This window comes from Acinonyx jubatus, chromosome E2 (assembly GCF_027475565.1).
Source record: "Acinonyx jubatus isolate Ajub_Pintada_27869175 chromosome E2, VMU_Ajub_asm_v1.0, whole genome shotgun sequence".
NCBI classification, from domain to species: Eukaryota; Metazoa; Chordata; class Mammalia; order Carnivora; family Felidae; genus Acinonyx; species Acinonyx jubatus.
Genome location: NC_069396.1, coordinates 38,405,700 through 38,425,090, shown reverse-complemented (window position 1 = coordinate 38,425,090; position 19,391 = coordinate 38,405,700). Strand labels below are relative to the sequence as shown.

The window sequence follows — 19,391 nt, the reverse complement described above, 5'->3', positions numbered from 1 at the left end:
CTTGTCCAAAGAAGACATCCAGATGGCTAACAGACACGTGAAAAAATGCTCCACATCATGCATCATCAGGGACATAAATATTAAAACCACAATGAGATACCACCTCACGCCTGTCAGAATGGCTAACATTAACAACTCAGGCAACAACAGATATTGGTAAGGATGTGGAGAAAGAGGAACCCTTTTGCGCTGCTGGTGGGAATGCAAACTGGTGCAGCCACTCTGGAAAACAGTACGGAGTTTCCTCAAAAAATTAAAAATACAACTACCCTATGACCCAGCAACTGTACTACTAGGTATTTATCCAAGGGATACAGGTATGCTGTTTCAAAGGGGCACATGCACCCCAATGTTTATAGCAGCACTATCAACACTAACCAAAGTATGGAAAGAACCCCAATGTCCACCGATGGATGAATGGATAAAGAAGATGTGGCGTATATATATACAATGGGGTATTACTCAGCAATAAAAAAGAATGAGATCTTGCCATTTGCAACTACGTGGATGGAACTAGAGAGTATTAGGCTAAGTGAAATTAGAGAAAGACAAATATATGACTTCACTCATATGTAGAATTTAAGATACAAAACAGATGAACATAGGGAAGGGAAGCAAAAATAATATAAAAACAGGGAGGGGGACAAAACAGAAGAAGCTCTTAAATATAGAGAACAAACTGAGGGGTGCTGGAGGGGTTGTGGGTGGACAGATGAGCTAAATGGGCAAGAGGCATTAAGGAAGACACTTGTTCGGATGAGCCCTGGGTGTTATATGTAGAGATGAATCACTGCTTTCTATTCTGAAATCATTATTGCACTGTATGCTGACTAACTTGGAAGTAGATTTAAAAAATAAAATAAAAAATAATTAAACTAAAAAAAAAGAAGAAAATCATGCTGGAAAACTTGCAAGTTACCTATTGTTAGAGAGCAGTAAAAAAAAAAATAAGAAAGCACGCTCAATTTTCCATTGTCAGGAACTCTTTCCCTAAATGCATTAGGTAAAGGTCTTTCTTGCATTCTGCTAGGAATTCTTTAGCTATTTCCTGACTGGGAGGCCAAGGTCAGAACTTCCCCTCCCCTTTCCAAAGCCAACAAGAGGGAATTTCCCAAGAGTCCCAGTTTCCCTCACCCACACCTTAATAAGCAGAGCTCTGAATAAATACAATAAATCAGCAAAATCAAAGACATAACAACAATAACAACAACAAAACGCAAGACCTCTCACACCAAATGAAATAAAATACAGCTAGAGAGAAACAAACAAAACAAAACCAATCTAGGCATCAAAACAGCCTTACAAAGGCCCTGGGGAAAATATCACACCAAAAATCTTTCTAAAGGGGCAACTGGAGTTAAGAGAAACAATATTTCTGAAATGAGCCTAGTTCTTACTGTTGCCCTGACCCCTGACTCCACCCCTGACGCTGCAGGGGGCAGAAAGGGGAGAAGACAGAATCCTACGGGGACAGCTCAGTAACACCTTCCAATCAGAGACAAATAGACGGAGGTCAGGAGTGGCCTTGGGAAGAGACGTGGAAATTATTAGTGGTTTCCATGTCCCCATGGTCTCCAGGGTCTTATGGAGGCAGGTCAAACCACCTGGCCTTTATTTTGATTTTTGCTGGCTGGGGAGCACAGCTAGACACAGGAGACAGAACAATCATGTCACTATTTCTCTAATTTGTCGAACCACAAATTCCAAAGGGATTCAGGAAATGGATGGCTTCTTCTGGGTTTGACAAAATGTAGGAATGTCTTCTCACCTAGAGTCGAACTGTTTTTTGAATTCCTTTGATTGCGATGAAAAAAACAACTCTAGACCCCAGAGGCAAAAACCGTTCCTATTTCCCATCAAAGTCACTACTAAGCTGTACCTGGGACCCACGTGCCCTTCTCCTGCCCGTGTATTGATGGGGGGGTATCTCATCATCCCAACTGCTTTGTGATCCAGAGTAGGCATTGTCTATTTGGTACCCAGGGGGTTTGTCTGGAGCCCATGGCCAGGTGCCTGCAGGAACTATGGGGCAACCAAATGTCTACTGAGCCCTCCCCTAAGCCCCCTCTCGCCAGGCTGTCAGCTCACAGGGCTGTCCTGGAAGTCTGGTATTAATAGAAGAAAGTACAGAGAACTTGAAACAGCCAGCACGTAAGGGCCCTTTAAAGAGTATATGTGAGTGTACGTGTGTGTTAACAAAACTTTAAAATACTTACTGTAAAACAAACAACAGCTCCTCCCCCCCCCCCAAATTGCAACAAAAACTCCCAAATGCTTCATCAAATTAAGTCTCAAGGTTTAAAAAAGCAAACAAAACAGCACTCAAAGGCTTACCTTGAATCCCTCCCTCCTCCTATCCTCCTCCAGCCAGCCACTTTGATCTCTTTTGGCTGATTTGTCTCCACCACGCAGGCTTATCAAAGCGTTATAGTTAGTCTCAGCTGGGGGGCTGGGGGTTCCTCAGCACCTTGAGCCCAGGGCACTGTGTGTGTGAGGTCAAAGACTGAATCTGCAGCTTCTCCGTGGGAGAGAACAGCCAGCTCAGAGCATGTGGATTAGTGCATCAGAGGCGTTCCAAGGCAAGCACATAGCAGCTCTCTGTGCTGTGACCAGGGAGTGGTTTTGGAGTATCTATTTCCTGTTTAAGAAAGTGGGTCCCTTCTGGTTTTCATTCTCTGGTATTAAGACTGCCCTGAACCCCCTGTACCCTTCCCCCACCCCTCCCTGAAAGGAGCACTGGTCACATGGGCCTCTGGCTACCGTCAGTGTCAATTAGGGACAGGGTTTCACCTGGCCAGAGTGTTTGTCTGGAGTCCAAACTTTCTTGCTCAATTTACATTTTTTCCTGAATTCATCATGTAAAGCATAGAGCAGACTTTCCCAATGGGCAGTACTGCATCTAACTAAAACCCAGAATGTATTTATTTGCCTTTGGTTTGGAATATTTCCCAGTTCTGAGCCCAGAAGGCAGTTTTCCTTACAAGGTCATTGCATACAGTTGAGCAGGTTGTACACTGCACAAAGTGCTCAGCAGAGATGAAAGAGAGGCAAAATCTAACCTTCACTCCACTTGCCAAGCTGTGCCCAGTCCAGAGGGGGCACCTTCTTTAAGTTGTCAGTCTAGAAAGGGAACTTGGAGATGATGGAGATTCTTTTTCGATCCACTAACGACAATACAACCCCCATTGAATTATTATAGGATCTCTCATCACATAAAGCAACCCTTGATGCTTCTGTGGGAAGGTCAGTTTCCTGGGTCTCTTGGAGAACTGGGAGATGTTCTCCATGAGATTCATGCTTAAAATCCATGGTTCTCAATTGTGGGCAATTTTGCTCCCCAGGGAGATTGCACAATGTCTGGAGACATTTTTGGTTCCACAACTTGGGGTACTCCTGGCTTCTAGTGGGTGGTGACCAGGGATGTTGCTAAATGGCCTACAATGCACAGGACAGCCCCCATAACAAAAAATCCTACAGCCCAAACGTCAACAGTGCCACTGTTGAGAAACTCTATCCGAAATGAACATAGCAAAACCACCAACTCAAGCAGATTGTCCCGTTGCAGTTCTGTCGAGTGCCTGGCTCATTACCATTGACACGATGGCAACCTGGCAACCATCATGATGACTGCGTCTATGTTTCTTGTTTGTTCCTGCCCAGCTCTTGGGAAGGCCTCACCTCACTGTCGGGGCCTTGGGCTGCGTCCTTTCTCAGGTTAGAGTACAGAGGATGAGTCTGGGCCTTCCTTACTTCCATCCCCGCAGGGGTCAGTGAGGCCCTCCAGGGAAGGGGAGCCCCGGGGCAGGGGCTGCAGGGTTCAGGGGCCTCCGCCCTGCTGGGCTCCTCCCCCTGTATCCAGATTTGGGCAGTCAGGGAAAGCTGTGGTTTCTACACATACTTGTGGCCCCCAAAGCTGCTCCTCCCTGAGCCCTCAGAGGCTTTGAAGCTCAAAGGTCGGATTCTGGATTGGGGAGTGGTTCTTTGCCATTAGCGTCAGCATCCGTTCTTTCTCAATGCGCAGGCTTCCGGCTTCCTGCCTACAGGTGGTCTGTCTTTCGTGTCTGCATTTTTGCTGTTTCCTGGAACACTCTTCCCTGTGACTTTCACCTGGGAAATCCAGTCTTCAGGCCTCAGGCTGAGTGTCCCCCCAACTGCAAGGCGCCCCTGGCCCCCAGATTGAGGTGGAGGAATGGCTACTCTTCTTTTACACCCCACAGCGCCCCCTGCTGGGCCCTGTTCCTGCTCTGTCGCTCAGCATCCTGAGTCCTTCTGTGACTCTGCCTCCCTAGAGACTAAGGGCCTGAGGACAAGGGCCTTGGGCTCAGTGCCCATGTGCACACGCACAGTGGTTGCTCAATACTTGTTTTGTTGATTTGAGTTTCCCCTTAGAAGCACAGCTAGAGTTAGGTTCTGAGGCCAACTGCCTCCGGTTTCAGCCACACTTGCTACATGCCGAAGCTGTTCTCTCTAAGAGGAGTCTCTTTGGACTCTGGCATCACAGTTTCATTTGTAAGAGCTTGTGTGTGTCTGCTGTTTATGGGGCCGGTTTCCCTTTAGGTTTTCTGATGGAGAAAGAAACCTAACATCCATACCTCAGTTCATTACACGTGCAGGGGGTCCTTGTTAACTGAGGACAATGACTCTCAAAAATCCCTGAAAGCGAATCAACTCACAATCAGAAAATAAAAAAGGAAAAAAAAAGTGACTTGACCTTCAAAAATGAAATAAAGTTGTGAGAGTGTTTATCTTCCATTTAACAAAACGTAGGATACCCTTGCAACTGCCTGAACATTCTCAGAGTGAACAAAGCTTGAATCATGTTGGTTTGGAGAAGCATATGCTTTCAGACAAAATGTCTGATCGCTCAGTAAGATATCCTTCACTTAATGTTTGACTCTTCCTTCTTGGTCATAAGAGTCAGTTCTGCGAAAACATTTAATTATTTTATCAATTTTCTTAACCCATCGAAATTCAAATCATTCTCTTTTGAAGCACCTGTCATTAGCCTAACTGATGTTCTCCAAATGTTATCTATTATGTTTTTTCTTGACGAATTGTTCATTTTATCAAAATGAGAAGTTAAAAAAATTTTTTAAATGCTTGTTTACTTATTTTGAGAAAGAGAGATCACCAGCATTGGAGGGCAGAGAGAGGGAGAGAGAATCCCAAGCAGGTTCTGAGCTGTCAGCACAGAGCCTGATGTGAGGCTCTAACTCATGAACTGTGAGATCATAACCTGAGCTGAGATCAAAGGTCAGGTGCTTAACCGACTGAGCCACCAGGTGCCTCAAGACATTTTTTAAAAAAGAATTTTGCCTTGAATTTTATTTTTTTAACTTTATTTATTTATTTTGAGAAAGAGAGAGAGAACAGTGAGGGGAAGAGAGAGAGAGGGAGAGAGAGAATCCCAAGGAGGCTCAGTACTGACAGCGCAGAGCCTGATTCGGGGCTCAAACTCACAAACCATGGGATCATGACTGAACTGAAATCAAGATTCAGATGTTTAATCTACTGAGCCACTCAGGTGCCCCTTGAATTCTGTTTTTTAATGATAATATCATTACATCCACCCCTCATATCATTAGTGTTTGCTACACAATCTTTAGGCACACAAATATTGCCAAAACAATCTTTTTCCATTGCTTTAATTTAATATTTTTTCCTAGCATGAAAAGATACGGTGAATTTCTCATCTAAAATCCACCTTCTTTGTCCCCAGTCTCTGCCCTGGTACCACAGCGCACAGTATCAAGGAGAAAAGACTCTTCCTAAATCCATCCATCTTCAGGGGAGTCCTGAACAGATCTTGTGGTCTTAGAGGTCACGTAAGTGACCTCTGACTTGCACGTCTGAGTTTGGGGCTCCTTAAAAATGCTATTTCAGTGGGATCATCGTAAGGCATGGGCAGCTTTCAGTTAACAATAGTAATACCTTTGAACACTTGCTGGGCATTTTCTATGTGTTCAGCAGTGTGCTCAGTGCTCTTGTCCATAGTTCACTCGAGCCTGGAAATATCCCAAGAAAGTTAGTTCCACTATCAACTTCATATTCAGTCTCATTTTGCACATGAGATAAGTGAGGCTCAGAGAGTTCAAAGGACTTTCCCAAGCCACCCTCCTGGAAAGTGGCAGAACTGACACTCTAATCCAGGGCTGTCTGGCTCCAAAGCTCTTGCTCTTGGCTATTTATGTGTATGAATGAGCCCTTGCCTTACCTGGGTCTGCCTCTGCTTCCTTCTGGCTGCGTCCTGTATTAGCATTCATGTCCCTTTGTACAGAAGCTGGTCCTAGGGATTTCTGTGTTTGACTCTCTAATCCCTAGGTCTTCCAATTTTGCCTTCAACCTTGTTAGTGTAACCCAGATGTAACTGGGGTCCCACGTGGCTCAGTCTGTGTGTGTGTGTGTGTGTGTGTGTGTGTGTGTGTGTGTGGCAGTCAAAGAAAGATGGAACCACATTCACAAAGTACTTTAGAGAACTTCTAAATCTAGGGTCAGACTCTTGAGGACATGTCGCAAGAGAAAACACATTCTTACGGTTCAGCAAATGTTCAAAACTCCTCTCCATCACCGCTCATTTCCACCTCCTAGTAGACAGTGGCACCTCTCCAAGATTCCTTTCCTTCCCCACTCTGGTCTCCCGGCCCTCCCAATTCTCCCTGACACGCAGCCAGGCAGCTGTCTGTTCCTTTTCTTCCTCATCTTTTCCCATCTCAGCTTTTTATTATGTGGACCAGCTTCACTTCTCTGGTGTCTTTAGTTTTCTGTTTTCCTTTGTCTATTGTCCAGGTCCAGCACACCCAGTCGTAGGTCAGCGTATGACTCAGAAAGTGAGAATCCTTTCCCCTGGGAAGTTACAGAGAGAGAGAAAGGGGAGAAAGAGAGAGAGAGATTTAGGAGGCCGAAAATGTGTTTAGTCTCTGTAGCATGCGTGAGATGCATTGAGCTGCCCTGGGGGTGAGGACGATGGCATGTAGCTTCTGGCAGGAGAAGAGAAAGTATCTCAAAACCACATTTCCTTGCATCTTGCCCCCTGGCTTCTCCATTGAAACATTCTCTTCCCTGTGCACAGGGACCCATTTATTTTGAAAGATGCTAGCGTCCGCCCTGCCTGGTGGGCCAGCCAGGGCCTCTACCGTTGGAGCAGGTGTGTGTGGGGGACGGGCGCTCAGCCCCGATGGCTGCTCTGACAGCTAGAATCGGCGTTTTCATCTTCTCCAAGCAGCAAAGCTCCCCTCCTGCCTGCAGACTTTTTATAATGGCAATAAGACAACTCTGGGGAAGATCATCTTGTACTAACTCCGGGGAGTAATCATCTAATCACATTCCAGGCTGATTTGAGGCACTCATCTGGACCAAATGCCTCCCCACACCCCGGGAGCGGCTTTATGAGGCAGCAGCCAGGCCCCATCGAGCCTTATTGCTTAATTAAAAACAAATTCCTGAGTAATTTATTTTTTTGTTTTTTATTATTTTTTTATTTTTTGTCTTCCCATAAAACCGTCAGCCACACAAAGGGTGAGGGAGAAGCCCAGGAGTTGGGAGAGGAAACTGAGATTTATGGCTTGGCTGCTGTGCTGGCCACCTTGCCACTTGCTCGGGGTTGACATTAAGTGAGAAACCATCTTGTGTGGCTGGACGCTGCCAGGTTCTTAGAGAGTGAGGGGGTAGAGCACACAGGCCCACGGGCAGGACACCTGGGGTTTTTAAGTGATGTCAACCCTCAACCCCCAACCTGGGGTGTTGGTACAGCTTCTCTGGGCTGTGCCAGACCCTCCAAAAGGCCACCACCTAATTGGGGCCTTAATCTACCTGCCTAGGGCTGTTGGGGAGGCCAAGTAGTGCCACCCAGCCCCTGCTTTGGACCCTGTGAAGAAACGTACAATCTGCACCCTAGGATTCCCACTATTCCCAAGAGGAGTGTGGTCTTGGTTTCCTCGCCTGAACTTGAGGGACAGATCTCCCCTGCATCACAAGGTGATGAGGGGATCAGAGCAGATAGTGGCATCAGAGAAGATGACAGTTCCCTCTCGCTTGCAGGGGATGGGAACGTGGTATTGGTGCACTTTCGGCTTCAGACCAGGAGACAAGAGTCCCAGCTTCCCAGGAGAGGCTGCAAGAAGGGAGGCATCCTCTGCCCCTTTGTATCAGGATTCACAGCGGGGGCAGAGCCTCGGGGAGAGCCAGCAAAAAGGAATGTGTGTGCTCGTGTGTGAGAGAGTGCAGTTGGCAGGTGTGTGTGTGGGGGGGGGGGGGGGACGGCGTCAGTGTGTGTCTACAGAGGCCCAAGGGTCTCCTGTGCCAGCGTATTTGTCACATACTCTGGGGCCAAGCTACGGTTCAAATCCCAGCTTCACTCGGGCAAGTGGCTTAACCTCTCTTGGCCTCAATTTTCTTATCTGCAGCATGGAATGATAGCATTGATCTAATCAGGTTGTTGTGAGGATGAAATTACTTAATATGTGCAAAGCGCTCAAAATAGTGCCTGGCAAGGGCTTCCTAAGCATTCGTACACCTGTGAGCACGTGCACGTGACTTCTTAAAAATTTCATACATATAAACTTCTTCAACTCAGTTCACGTTTTCCCATAGACTTTAACTTCAAAAATTAGGGGTGAGCCTTCTAGAAATAATTTTGTGCCTATGATAAACCCAAATCACCAAGAAACAGTGGCCAATCTTTACATGACAAGTCATGATTTCAGCAGGAATGGGTGTGGCTTATATTAGGGTACAAACCGGGGGTAAATTGGGCTTAGAACTGAAAAGAAAACAGAGTTATTTTGCCTATTACAATTCTGATCACCTAAACACTGCCTCTGGAGTCACAGCTTCTACAGGGGAGCTGAGCCTCAAATGCGCTTCTTCTCACTTTCCTCTCCTCCCACATCCATCAACACCTCAGAAATAAGAGCCAAGTGGCCAAAATGAGCTCTGGGAAGATTGCAATTAGGAGTGGAGATCTTGAGCCACTTCAAATGAGGGAGGCTTTCCTGGGAAATGTAAGGGTCATCCATTAGCATCTGCAGAAAAACATTCCTGAGAAGACAGTCTGCAAGAAGCTGCTGCCTCAGAAGGGAAGGCATGCCTGTTGACCACAGTGGGCACCCAAGGGGCCCACAATGGGGGCCCCAGAGAGTGACTATCACCAAAGGCGGGCCGCTGGAGGCTCTCCAAAGTGGCCTCTTGCTTTCCTTCTCTGAGAAGCTGCAGGGCTCGGCGGTGGCCTAGAATACCCTGATGGATTTGTGGGGGTTTGTGGGGAAAGCAGTGGCCCCAGAGCCAGTCTTCTGGGGTCCAAACCCCTGCCCTTTCATCTTGCCGGCTGTAGGCCTCTTCTCAGAGCTCCTTGGTGAATTTGGAGGTTGAGCGTTGCCTCAAGGGGGTTTTGCTAGGATTCGAGGTTACTTGTAGAGCACGTGGTAGAGGCCTAATCATGTGCGTTCCGCAGCAGACGCCGTTGATACGCTGACCACATCGGGCAGGTCAAAGCCCAACAGCCAGCCTCTGCATCTGTTTACCTGGGGGCTTTCTCCAAAGCTCCAGAACTCACCTGTGTCCACCAACAGAGCTGTCCAGCCATGCCAGAGAATCAACCTGCTGGGATGGGCCCTCACCTGCCGGCCTTGGTGGATAAATGCCCCCACTTCCTCTCCCTTCAGTGGGCTACTCTGAGATGGGCTCCCCTCTCTTCCTCTGGTGAGAGATCCAGCTCAGTGCCCTGCAGCTGCAGCTTGCCTGACAGCACACCCTTTGTTGGCTCCCTTCCCTTTTGTCTCACCCCCATTTCGCCCCCTCGCCCCCATCCTACCCCATTGTCAGTGTTTATCTTCACCTCCCAAAGAAACTACTTGCATTGTTTCTGGCCTTTACCTGGATGAACCCAAATGCAGACAGTTCCTCCCCCTGGCCTTACCCCTCTCCTCCTAGCTGCTGGACTGGCAAAGACTTGACATAGCAGTCATGTTGTCACCCCAAGCCCAGCCTTCTCACTGAAGCCAAGTACACCAGACTGCCTATGTTTACACAGCTTTATCTATGATTTTTGCTGCCTGGAAACCTTTTTCTCTTCTGGCAGAAATACCTGTTTTCTTGGGGAACTATACCCTTCTCTCTCTCCATCCCTTTGATTCAGGGGGTACTGAGCCCAGTCTTGGCTCCCAAGATAGACATGAGATGGGAGTCTGGCCGGTCAGAGCACAATGTTCTCTAGTCATAGTGGTTTGGGGATGTACGCACGATCCAGGCTAGGCCAATGAGAACCCAACTCATGTCCTTTGCTTTGCTAATGGGAAAGAGATATCCTCACGCTGGGAAGTTCAGGCTGGTCACACGTGAACCAAATACTTCCCACCATCAGTTGGCAGGAGGCTGAGTGACAGCAAGGCTGACACAGAAGAGAATATAACTGAGGAGGAGAAAGGTCAGATTTCTGACAATGCCTTTTGGATCCTTGAAACCAGCCATGTCTGAAGTTACAATTGCCCCCATCCTTTCCAGTCATATTCCAGGGTATTGGGCACAAACCAATACCTGCCCCCACCCCCACACACCATTTTTTATTAGGCCAATTTTGAGTTTGGTTTCTGCACTTCCAACTGATTAATACAGTTGACACTTGAGCAATGCAGAAATTAGGGGCACTGACCACATGCAGTTGAAAATCTGTATGTAGCTTTTGATTTCTCCAAAACTTAACTACCAATAGCCTGTTGACTGAAAGTCTTATAGATAACATAGTTGATTGACACCTATTTTGCATGGTATATGTATGATACACTGTAGTCTGACAATAAAGTAAGCTAGGGAAAAGTACATGTTATTAAGAAAACATGAGGAAGAGAAAATACATTTATAGCACAATGCCATATTTATGGAAAAAAAATCCAAATGTAAATGGATCCATACTGGTCAAACCCATGTTGGTCAAGGGTCAATCGTACAGAATTCAATCCTGCTTAGCTTTCTGATTGGGAGGAGAGAATGTGACACCTTGACTGAGACTGTGTATCTATATCTGTGGGATGTAGGTTCTTCATGGGCAAAGTTGGTTTAAAACCATCCAAGGGTTGCCTGAGGAAGAAGTGTGTCCACAACATTTATCAGTTAAGATGTTTTCAGCCCTAAGTAGCAGAAACTCAAACCTAAATTGACTTACCAAGAAGGAATTTTATCTCATATAGCAGGAAGTCAAGAAGTAAAAAAATTAGCAGGGTTCTTCACTCAAGAATTTGGCCATACCCTCAAGGATCCTGGTTATCTCCATTCCTCTGCCATGGGTTCTTCAGGGTGGGATCTTTCCCTCAGACTGGCTTCTGGTCTCAAGATGGCAGCTGAGTTCCAGGCTTCCTAACTCCGAATAGCACCATCTAGAGAAAGAAAAGGGATTTATGGACTTTCTATCCTTGCCTAGAAACAAAGAAACTGCTCCCTTACCACCAGTAAAATTGTGTAACAGGATAAATTAGATCACACCACTGTAAGAAGAAGATCTCAATGTCTCTCAGTGACTTTTTAAAAAAATGTTTATTTATTTTTTAGAGAGAGACAGAGTGTGAGCAGGGGAGGGCACAGAGAGAGAGAGGGAGACACAGAATCCAAAGCAGGCTTCAGGCTCTGGGCTGTCAGCACAGAGCCTGATGTGGGGTTTGAACCCACAGGCCATGAGATCATGACCTAAGCCAAAGTCAGATGCTTAACTGACTGAGCCACCCAGGCACCCCTTTATATCTCAGTGACTTTACAGGACAGAAGTTTATTTTTCATGTATGCTACATGCTTTAGCAGGTCAGTAAAGGGGCTCTTGCTAAACTCACTTGGGAACCCAGGCTGAGGCATCAGCTGCCATCTTGGATGTTGTAGGTGATTGTGCCAAAGGGAAGGAGGTCTGGAGGGTCTCATACCCGCAGGTAAACACTCTAGCTTCGAGGTGACACACATGACTTCCGCTTATAACTCATCGGCTAGGGTTGGTTTTATGGCCTCACTTGACAACAAGGAGACCAGGAAATAAATATTTCCCTGTCCAAAGTGGGGAGAACTGGAAATACTGGGCAGACAGCTCTAATAATCACAACAACTGCTCTCATGGGCTAGGATGAGACCACATGCCCATTTCTACACCAATGCCTGGCCAGCAGAGCAGGATGACCATGGTTGGCTTAAACCAGTTGTTTAGGTGGGTCATGGATGCTGGCCAGTCAACACAAAGGCCTCTACAACCTGTGACTGCTGCTGTAACTAGTGAGATACACATTGTGAGAATATTTTCATTGGCATAAGATGGGGGAAGGGGCTGTAGGGAAGATGGCTGTAGTCCACATGATCTGTGTCCTGATGGGGCTGAGTCTAGTCCAGGCTTTCTACGAGGGCTAAAGCTACTTCCAAAAGGCACTTGGGTGCCTGGCTTCAGTTTCCCGCTGATGGTGCCTGGGGTGACTGTGGGAGTCCCCACCGGCAGGGGGTACAAGGCTGTTCCTGACACAGGTCCTAAGTGTCATGCCTGAGTTCACCAGGATGTTCCAGAGCAGGCAGCTCAGGGGTCGCTTCTGTCAGGGATCCATCGGGGGAGCAGAGCCACTAGGAGATTATATGTCTTAAAGGATTTGTTACAGGGAACAAATCCTTTCCTGACCTTATCCCATCGTGGGAGCCAGTTAAACAGTCTACATGAAGCTATTACTTCTGTGTCTGGTCCTGGGACCCACAGCCTGAGGGGCAGGTGATTGGGAAGGGAATGGATGTGACGGGGAGGACACGAGGACAACCTGGCTCTGTGTGAGCCTCTCCCTGCCTCCCAGCCTTTGATTTCATCCATGAGAAGGGACCGACACCCTTCGTCATGGCCCAGAGCCAGAAAAGCTGAAGGAGGACCCAGCAGGGGCTGGAGGTGCTGTGGGCCTGGCTGCTTGGCTGCTGCCCACACCAGTCAGATGAGCCAGAAGGTCTGCTCAATGTGAGCAGCAACCACACCCTAAACCCTGCCTGACCTCCAGAGCCCCGAGAAGGAGCCAGCCACCACTGCACTTCCACCTCCCAAATCTCAGGCAGTGTCCGTAGGGCCCACCCTTGCTAACTGGGAACTGTGCATGGAAGGGAATGCTGGGAAGTGTAGTTCCAGCTCATGCAAGTTGCCATGACACCAATCCATCCTAAGAACCCTTTGGTACCTTGCAACTCTTCCCTCCTTCAAGAGCTCAATGAAGTGGACATTTATTATTATTATTATTATCATTATTATTGCCACTAACATTCATCCTCCCTTCTTTTATTTTTATTTTTTATTTATTTTTGAGGGAGAGAGAGAGGGAAAGAAAGAGAGAGAGAGAGACAAAGGGAGAGAGAGAAAGAATCCCAAGTAGGCTCCATGCTGGGCTTCATTTCACAAACCGAGAGATCATGACATGACCTGAAATCAAGAGTCAGGTGCTTAACTGACTAAGCCATCCGGGCGCCCCCATCCATCCTCCTTCTTTTAAAAGTAACACCTTGGTGTCTTTGGAGGAACAATCTCTTTCCCACAGTCCATCCACGTGTTTCTAGGACAGGAGTATTTGACCCAGGCTTGGCCAATCAGCCCCTTGGATGCTTTAGCCACAGTCTGATCAAATGGACAATTGAGGGTGAAGGAATTCTAGGTGCAGAAAGAAACATTTCTTTCTTTCCAGATAGACATCAGTTCTACTGAGAGAGTATGAGGCTTGTGCAACCACCTTCTTGCTGTAACAGGGAAGCCTGTCTGAGCAAGGAGGCAACACAGAGCAAAGATATAACAAGAGAAAAGGGGTCCTGAAGACATTGTTTCATCCTCTAGATCAAGCCATTCCTGAAGACAGTTCTACTCTGACCCTTCAATTATGAGGGCCAATAAATCCACCCCTGCTTTAACCAGTTTGCTTTGGGTTTTCCATTATTTATAACAAAAATAGTCTCAACTGATATACTTAATAGCCATAAGCAAAATCAGTGTCTCTTGGAGTGACAGCTCAGAGCCTTGTCTACATGGGACCACAATGGAGAAGAAATACCCACCACAGTGCTCCTGAGCCAGAGAAGATCATGGGCTTCTGCAGAGGGGTGGATGAAGCAGGGTAATGGAGCAAGAAACTAGGCTGGAGTCCAGCTCCAAGCCTGACACTCTGTGGCACCTGGGGCATGCCCCCTCACTCCCCTGAGCATCATTTCCTTACTTATACCCTTGTCATCATGTCTTATGTCAGGTGTTCATACAGAGCTCTGTAGAATAGACCCAATCTCATGCTCCATGCATCTATACAGCCCCATTTTTACAGATAGCTGAAAAAAAAAACCCACAAGGAAATAAAATGACCTGACATATGTGTGATTTCCTTTGGTATTTTATTTTATTGGTTTTTTGACATCATTTTTTTTTAAAAAAAATGATGATCACCACCTGCTATATTGACTGCAAGACTCATTAAAGTTGTTTGCAAATGACTTTTTGAAAATAGTCCCATGCACCTTTGGCAAGGCATGTTGAGACATGCTCCAGGCTGCAGATGGGTGACCAGTTAGGGATGTCAAGAGAAACCTCTTAGAAGCTCAGTCCACAGAGGTGGCCCCGAAATGACCACACCAGCCATGGGCACATTCACTGATTCACTTACTCATTCTCTAGGCACCTACATTGAGCTGGCCTTTGTGCTGAGCCTGGGACTCAGGGGGATTTCTCTGAGTTCACGGTCAAGGAGACAGGTGTGTGTTTATAACACAGTATAGAAGGGGTGTGACAAACCTCGGCACCCAGTATCTGGGCTCTGGGCTGAGGGGCACCTGGCCCAGCCTTAGAGACAGGGTCCACGTGTTTGGGATGGCTGGGCACTGTGTTGGCAAAGCCCAAGCTCTCAGACTGGTTTGGAGCTAATGAACTATCCATTCTGTAACAGAAAGAGTCAGGACAGAGCACATCTTAAATGAGACTTACTGTGTGCCTGGCCCTCTACATTTCTTACAACATGGCATAGATATTCCTGTTTTACAGAAAGGAAGCTCAGACTCCCAGAGGCCAACCGACTTGCCCAGGGCCATGCAGCTTGGAAGTGTCTGAGCTGGGATTTGAACCCAGATTTTCCTACCACTGATTAAACATATACAGATACCTGGGTCCTATCCCCAGGGATTCTGGTGTAATTTTAGGAGGTGAAGTCTGGGCTTTGGTACTATTTGGAAAGTGCACTATGTGGTTCTACTATGCAACCAGGATTGAGCAGCAAGAAGGGGGACCAACTGAGATAGGGTGGTCTGGGAAGGCCTCTCTGAGAAGGTGGTGTTTGGTTTGCTCCTCACCTCTGCAGGAGCTAAAAGAGCTGGGTATTAGACAAGAAAGACTGACCTGGTTTACCTGGGACTGTGCTAAAACCTGACGGCCCCAGGGAAACCCCACCTGGAGCTCTAGGACAGGAGGGAGCTTGGAGGTGGGCTGGAGGGAGGGCTCTGCGGGCCTCATAGGATTTTATAATGTGCAGGAGGCTGGGAGAAATGTTCCTTGGTCTCCCTGAGGGAAGGCCTGGGATATGTCACCCACTTGAGTTTCAGGGAGCAGTTGAGCCTTTGGGTCTGAGAAAAGAAGCTTCAAGAGAATGCCTCTGATTCGGGGACTGGAGTCTGAGCTGCCTGACTTCTGGGGGCCCATTAGCACTCTGTCTTCATTATTTAGGGCCATGACTTACCTGTTACTCAACCAAGCCAGAATGGGGCTGCCACCATAAACACCCCTGGAATGGGGCCCGGGCGGCTGGCAGGGCCTCCTCCGAGAAGCATCAGCCTCGGTGAGCGGACGGTAACTATCATTTACATTAATTAGGCATCCAGATAATAGGGTGTTCAATAGTTATTGCAGTGTTTAAATTCTGCAGCAAACGCCGCTAGGAGCCAGGAGCTGGCAGGGGTTCCTGCCTTGCAAAAGAGAGACCTGTCCTCATCCTGGCAGACAATGGGGCTTGAAATTCAGGGGGAAAGGGAGCCTCCCTCAATCCTGATTTGGGGAGAGGGGCCCAGCCACAAGATCCAGCCCCAGCTGTGTGACCCGGGGTGAGTTGATCTCAGTGTCCTCGGCCAGCAAACTAGGGCTGACTTCTTGGGGATAGTCCAAGGTTCTACCAAGACTGTGGCCATGGAAGGGATAGCTTTGACAAGTGACAGGTCCCATGTGTTTGGAAGATGAGACCATACACCACTGGAACTCTGAGTTTTCTGGTGATAGCACACAGTAAACCTTGTCCATTGTGCTTTGTTCAGGACAGTTATTTACAGATGAGGACACTGAGGCACCGCGAGGTGGCTTGCCTAAGGTCACAGAGCCAAGCCAGGTAAGGACATCGGAGATGTGCCCACACCACTCTCCATCCCTGGCCTAGCTTTGCCATCTTCCTCCTCATTTCTGACCACTCCAGGCTTCCTTCTTCCTCCCTCACCTGCCTGTTTGCCCACCTGCCCCCTCTGCTTTTCTCTGAGAAGACCTCAGCTGTTGCGCCCACCACCTTGGCCCTGTCAGCCTTTCCCCCAGCCCCGCCCTTTAAGAGGTGGGCCAAGCTTCACTCATCCAGCTGAGCTTCAACCTTACGGGCCACTTGGCTGTAAGTGTAAGCTCTGGCGGAGACCTGGGGGTCGGCTTGTGAACCCAAGATCTTGTTGATGGGGTGGCATGTGCACCCCTCAAACCTGTTCCCGTGTATTCCTGAGGCCAACACCCTGGTCCAGGCCACAGATGTTCCTCATGGGCCACGGCCTCCTTGCTGGTCTCCAGCCCTCACTCTGGCCCCTCCCTGGGCTGGCTTCCCATTGCCCTGCCCAGTGCCTCAGGTGCTAGCTGCTCATCCCTACTCTCCCCTCCCAGCCCTACTTCCCACCTCCAGTTCCCCTGCAGGAGGTCCCTTCCTGCCTAAAGCCAGCTCAGCTCTCTGGCCTCGCCTTAAGGTCAGGTCCCAAGAGAAGCCTGTTCCATCTCCAGACCTCTCAGGTGTCCCTGGCATGGACCCTGTGTCCCTACCCCGCCCCCCCCCCGCCCCTGCACTTGTGAGGCAGCCCTCAGCCCATGGGCACCCAAGGCGTTGGGCCCAGGTGGCATGTTTTGTCTCCCATGGGAGGGAGCTGCGAGGACAGACCCTGCCCTCTCTGGAGGCCCAACTCACTGGGCTTGATGGTGCTCATTGCCTCTCCTGAACAGGGGGAGCTGGTTTGAGTTCAGGGTGGTGGTGTGCTAGTAACTGTCGGACGAGCCCTGATTCGTAGCGTGGTGTGAACACTCCCACAATGGCCTGTTTCGAGCTGCCAGCATGAGCGGAGAGGAAGGCAGAGATACACACACTGGCTCTCCTGAGCCCCTCCAGCACACCACTGGTTTAGGTCCTGTGTTACTAGGAACACCATCGTGGTCACACACGTTTTGGGGAGACGAAGAGCGACTAAGGACGCTTTTCCACCTCAGCCACTGCAAGGCAAATGTCCACCGAACGGAGGGGCGGGGCACTGGGAGCTCTATCCCTGCCCCTCCCCCTGGCTTCTGGCAGGGGGTACAGCTTAATTCACATAGATTAAATGAATCTACCATAAGCACCACACTCCCTTATTCATGTCATTTGTGTTTGTAAATGAAGGTCAAGAGTAAGTTGGGTCTTGAACTTGGGTTTTCTGACTTTACGCCAGGCTCTCCGGGCCGGGTTGCCCAGCACCAGCCACACCTGCCTCTACCTACACCCTAGGTCCAATGGGCACAGCTGGAAATGACAGAGAAAGTGCCTGCCCCACACAACGCATGTCACGGCTGTTCAGGGAGCGAAAGCCCATCTGGCTGGGCAGCTGGGAAGGGCAGGGCTGCGTGGCACCTGGGCATGGCCGCTGTCTGGGTGCCTGCTGGCACAAACTGGTGGGGTGGCCTCTGGGTCTCAGGACGCAATGCCACTCTGCTGTGGAAAGCCACAGAGGAGGAGGCATCCGTCTGGGCCAGATGGAGGTGTGGGGAGGCCTTCTGACACAGAAGGGCTGCCGTGTGCACCAGCCCTTATCCACCATTAGGGCCCCACCCTTGGCTCACTGTGTGTGTTTGGCCAGACAAGTATTTAACTGAACACTAATTATGAGGAAGGCAGCATTCTAGATTGCACACAGGTTACAATGGATATAATGGTGTACCAGACAGGCCAAGTCCTAGTGCTCATGGAGCTTACATTCTAGTGGAAGAAAACGACAATAAACAAGCAGGCAGGAAAGGTTACTGGGAAGTGCTGCATGCAGTGGGAGATGAGGTCACACTGCTAAGCGACCGGTGTGGGGGCCTCTGAGAGGGAGGCCAGCCGTTGTGGAGAGCTGAATGTGGAGGAGGGAGATGCCTTGTGGTTGCGGGCCCAGGGGAGGAGTCCCAGGCAGGAGGTACCAACGCTCTGAGTGGGACAGAGGTAGGTAGAAAAGGCACAGGGGCGGGGCACTGTGGAGGTGGGAGAGGCAGCCTGGCTTAGGTCTTGGGGGGCCCCTCGACGACCCTGGTCAGAAGCTGGCTTTAACGCTAAGTGTACTGGGAAGTCACTTGAGGGCTTTGAGCAGAAGAGGCGGCCCCACTTCACAAAGGGCGCCTGGACTGTGGTGGGGCCACACGTGGAGGCAGGGAGGCCGCGAGGGGCTGTGGCTGTGAAGTGGTGGGTGGGTGGCTGAGAGCAGGAGCAGGTGGAGGGAGAGCCATCAGGACATCACGACAGATCAGAGAGGGGGCAGGTGTGAACACAAGGGAGGGGTCAAGGAGAGCTCCTGGGTTTCTGGCAGAGCTCCTGGGTTAACTGGAGACAGAGCCCATTCACCGAGGTGGGACTGAAGGGGGAGTGCACTCGGAGAAAGTCGATAATTCTTGTGCAGCCACGTCAGGTCAGGATGCCATTGCATATCCAGGTCATTGAGCGGTGGCTTCCGTTCCCTCAACAACTGTTCACTGAGTACCCGTTCCAGGTCAGCGAGTGCTCCTAGATCACTGGGGATACACCAGCCATCAAAGCAGTCATTGTGAGTTCAAAGGAGCTCACACTCAAATTAGAGGAGGCAGACTATAAAGTTCTGGATTCCGGTCGAGAGTTGGGGGAAGCTAGGCTGCTGATAGGATCTTCTAAGCCGAGTGTGTTGGGAGATGTGGGTGAGACCGGCTATGGGGAAAGGTGGGAGGGAGTCCAAGGATGGAGTTCAGGGCGTTCCAACATTTAGAAGCTTGGAAGAGGAGGAGGATCCATGAAAGGGCAGAGAGGGAGTGGCCAGGAGGCAGGGGACCAGGGAGTGTGGGGACACAGAAGGGCTTCAGGAGGGAGGGACTGGTTAACCCAGTCAGGTGCCCTGAGAGGCCACGTGAGATGTGGAGAGGGGGACCGCACTCTGAACAATGTAGTTCACCTGAGTGA

The 19,391-nt window shown here is 49.1% G+C and overlaps 1 protein-coding gene across 1 annotated transcript in view; it reads right to left on the bottom strand.

Annotated features, from left to right (window-relative positions):
• Positions 1 to 2,572, bottom strand: part of PLEKHF1 (pleckstrin homology and FYVE domain containing 1) — a 38,434-nt gene extending 35,862 nt beyond the window's left edge. The window contains exon 1 of the mRNA XM_027044536.2: positions 2,335 to 2,572. The gene's annotated coding sequence lies outside the window, so the exon portion shown is untranslated. The remainder of the gene's footprint in view (positions 1 to 2,334) is intronic.
• Positions 2,573 to 19,391: the final 16,819 nt, after the last annotated feature.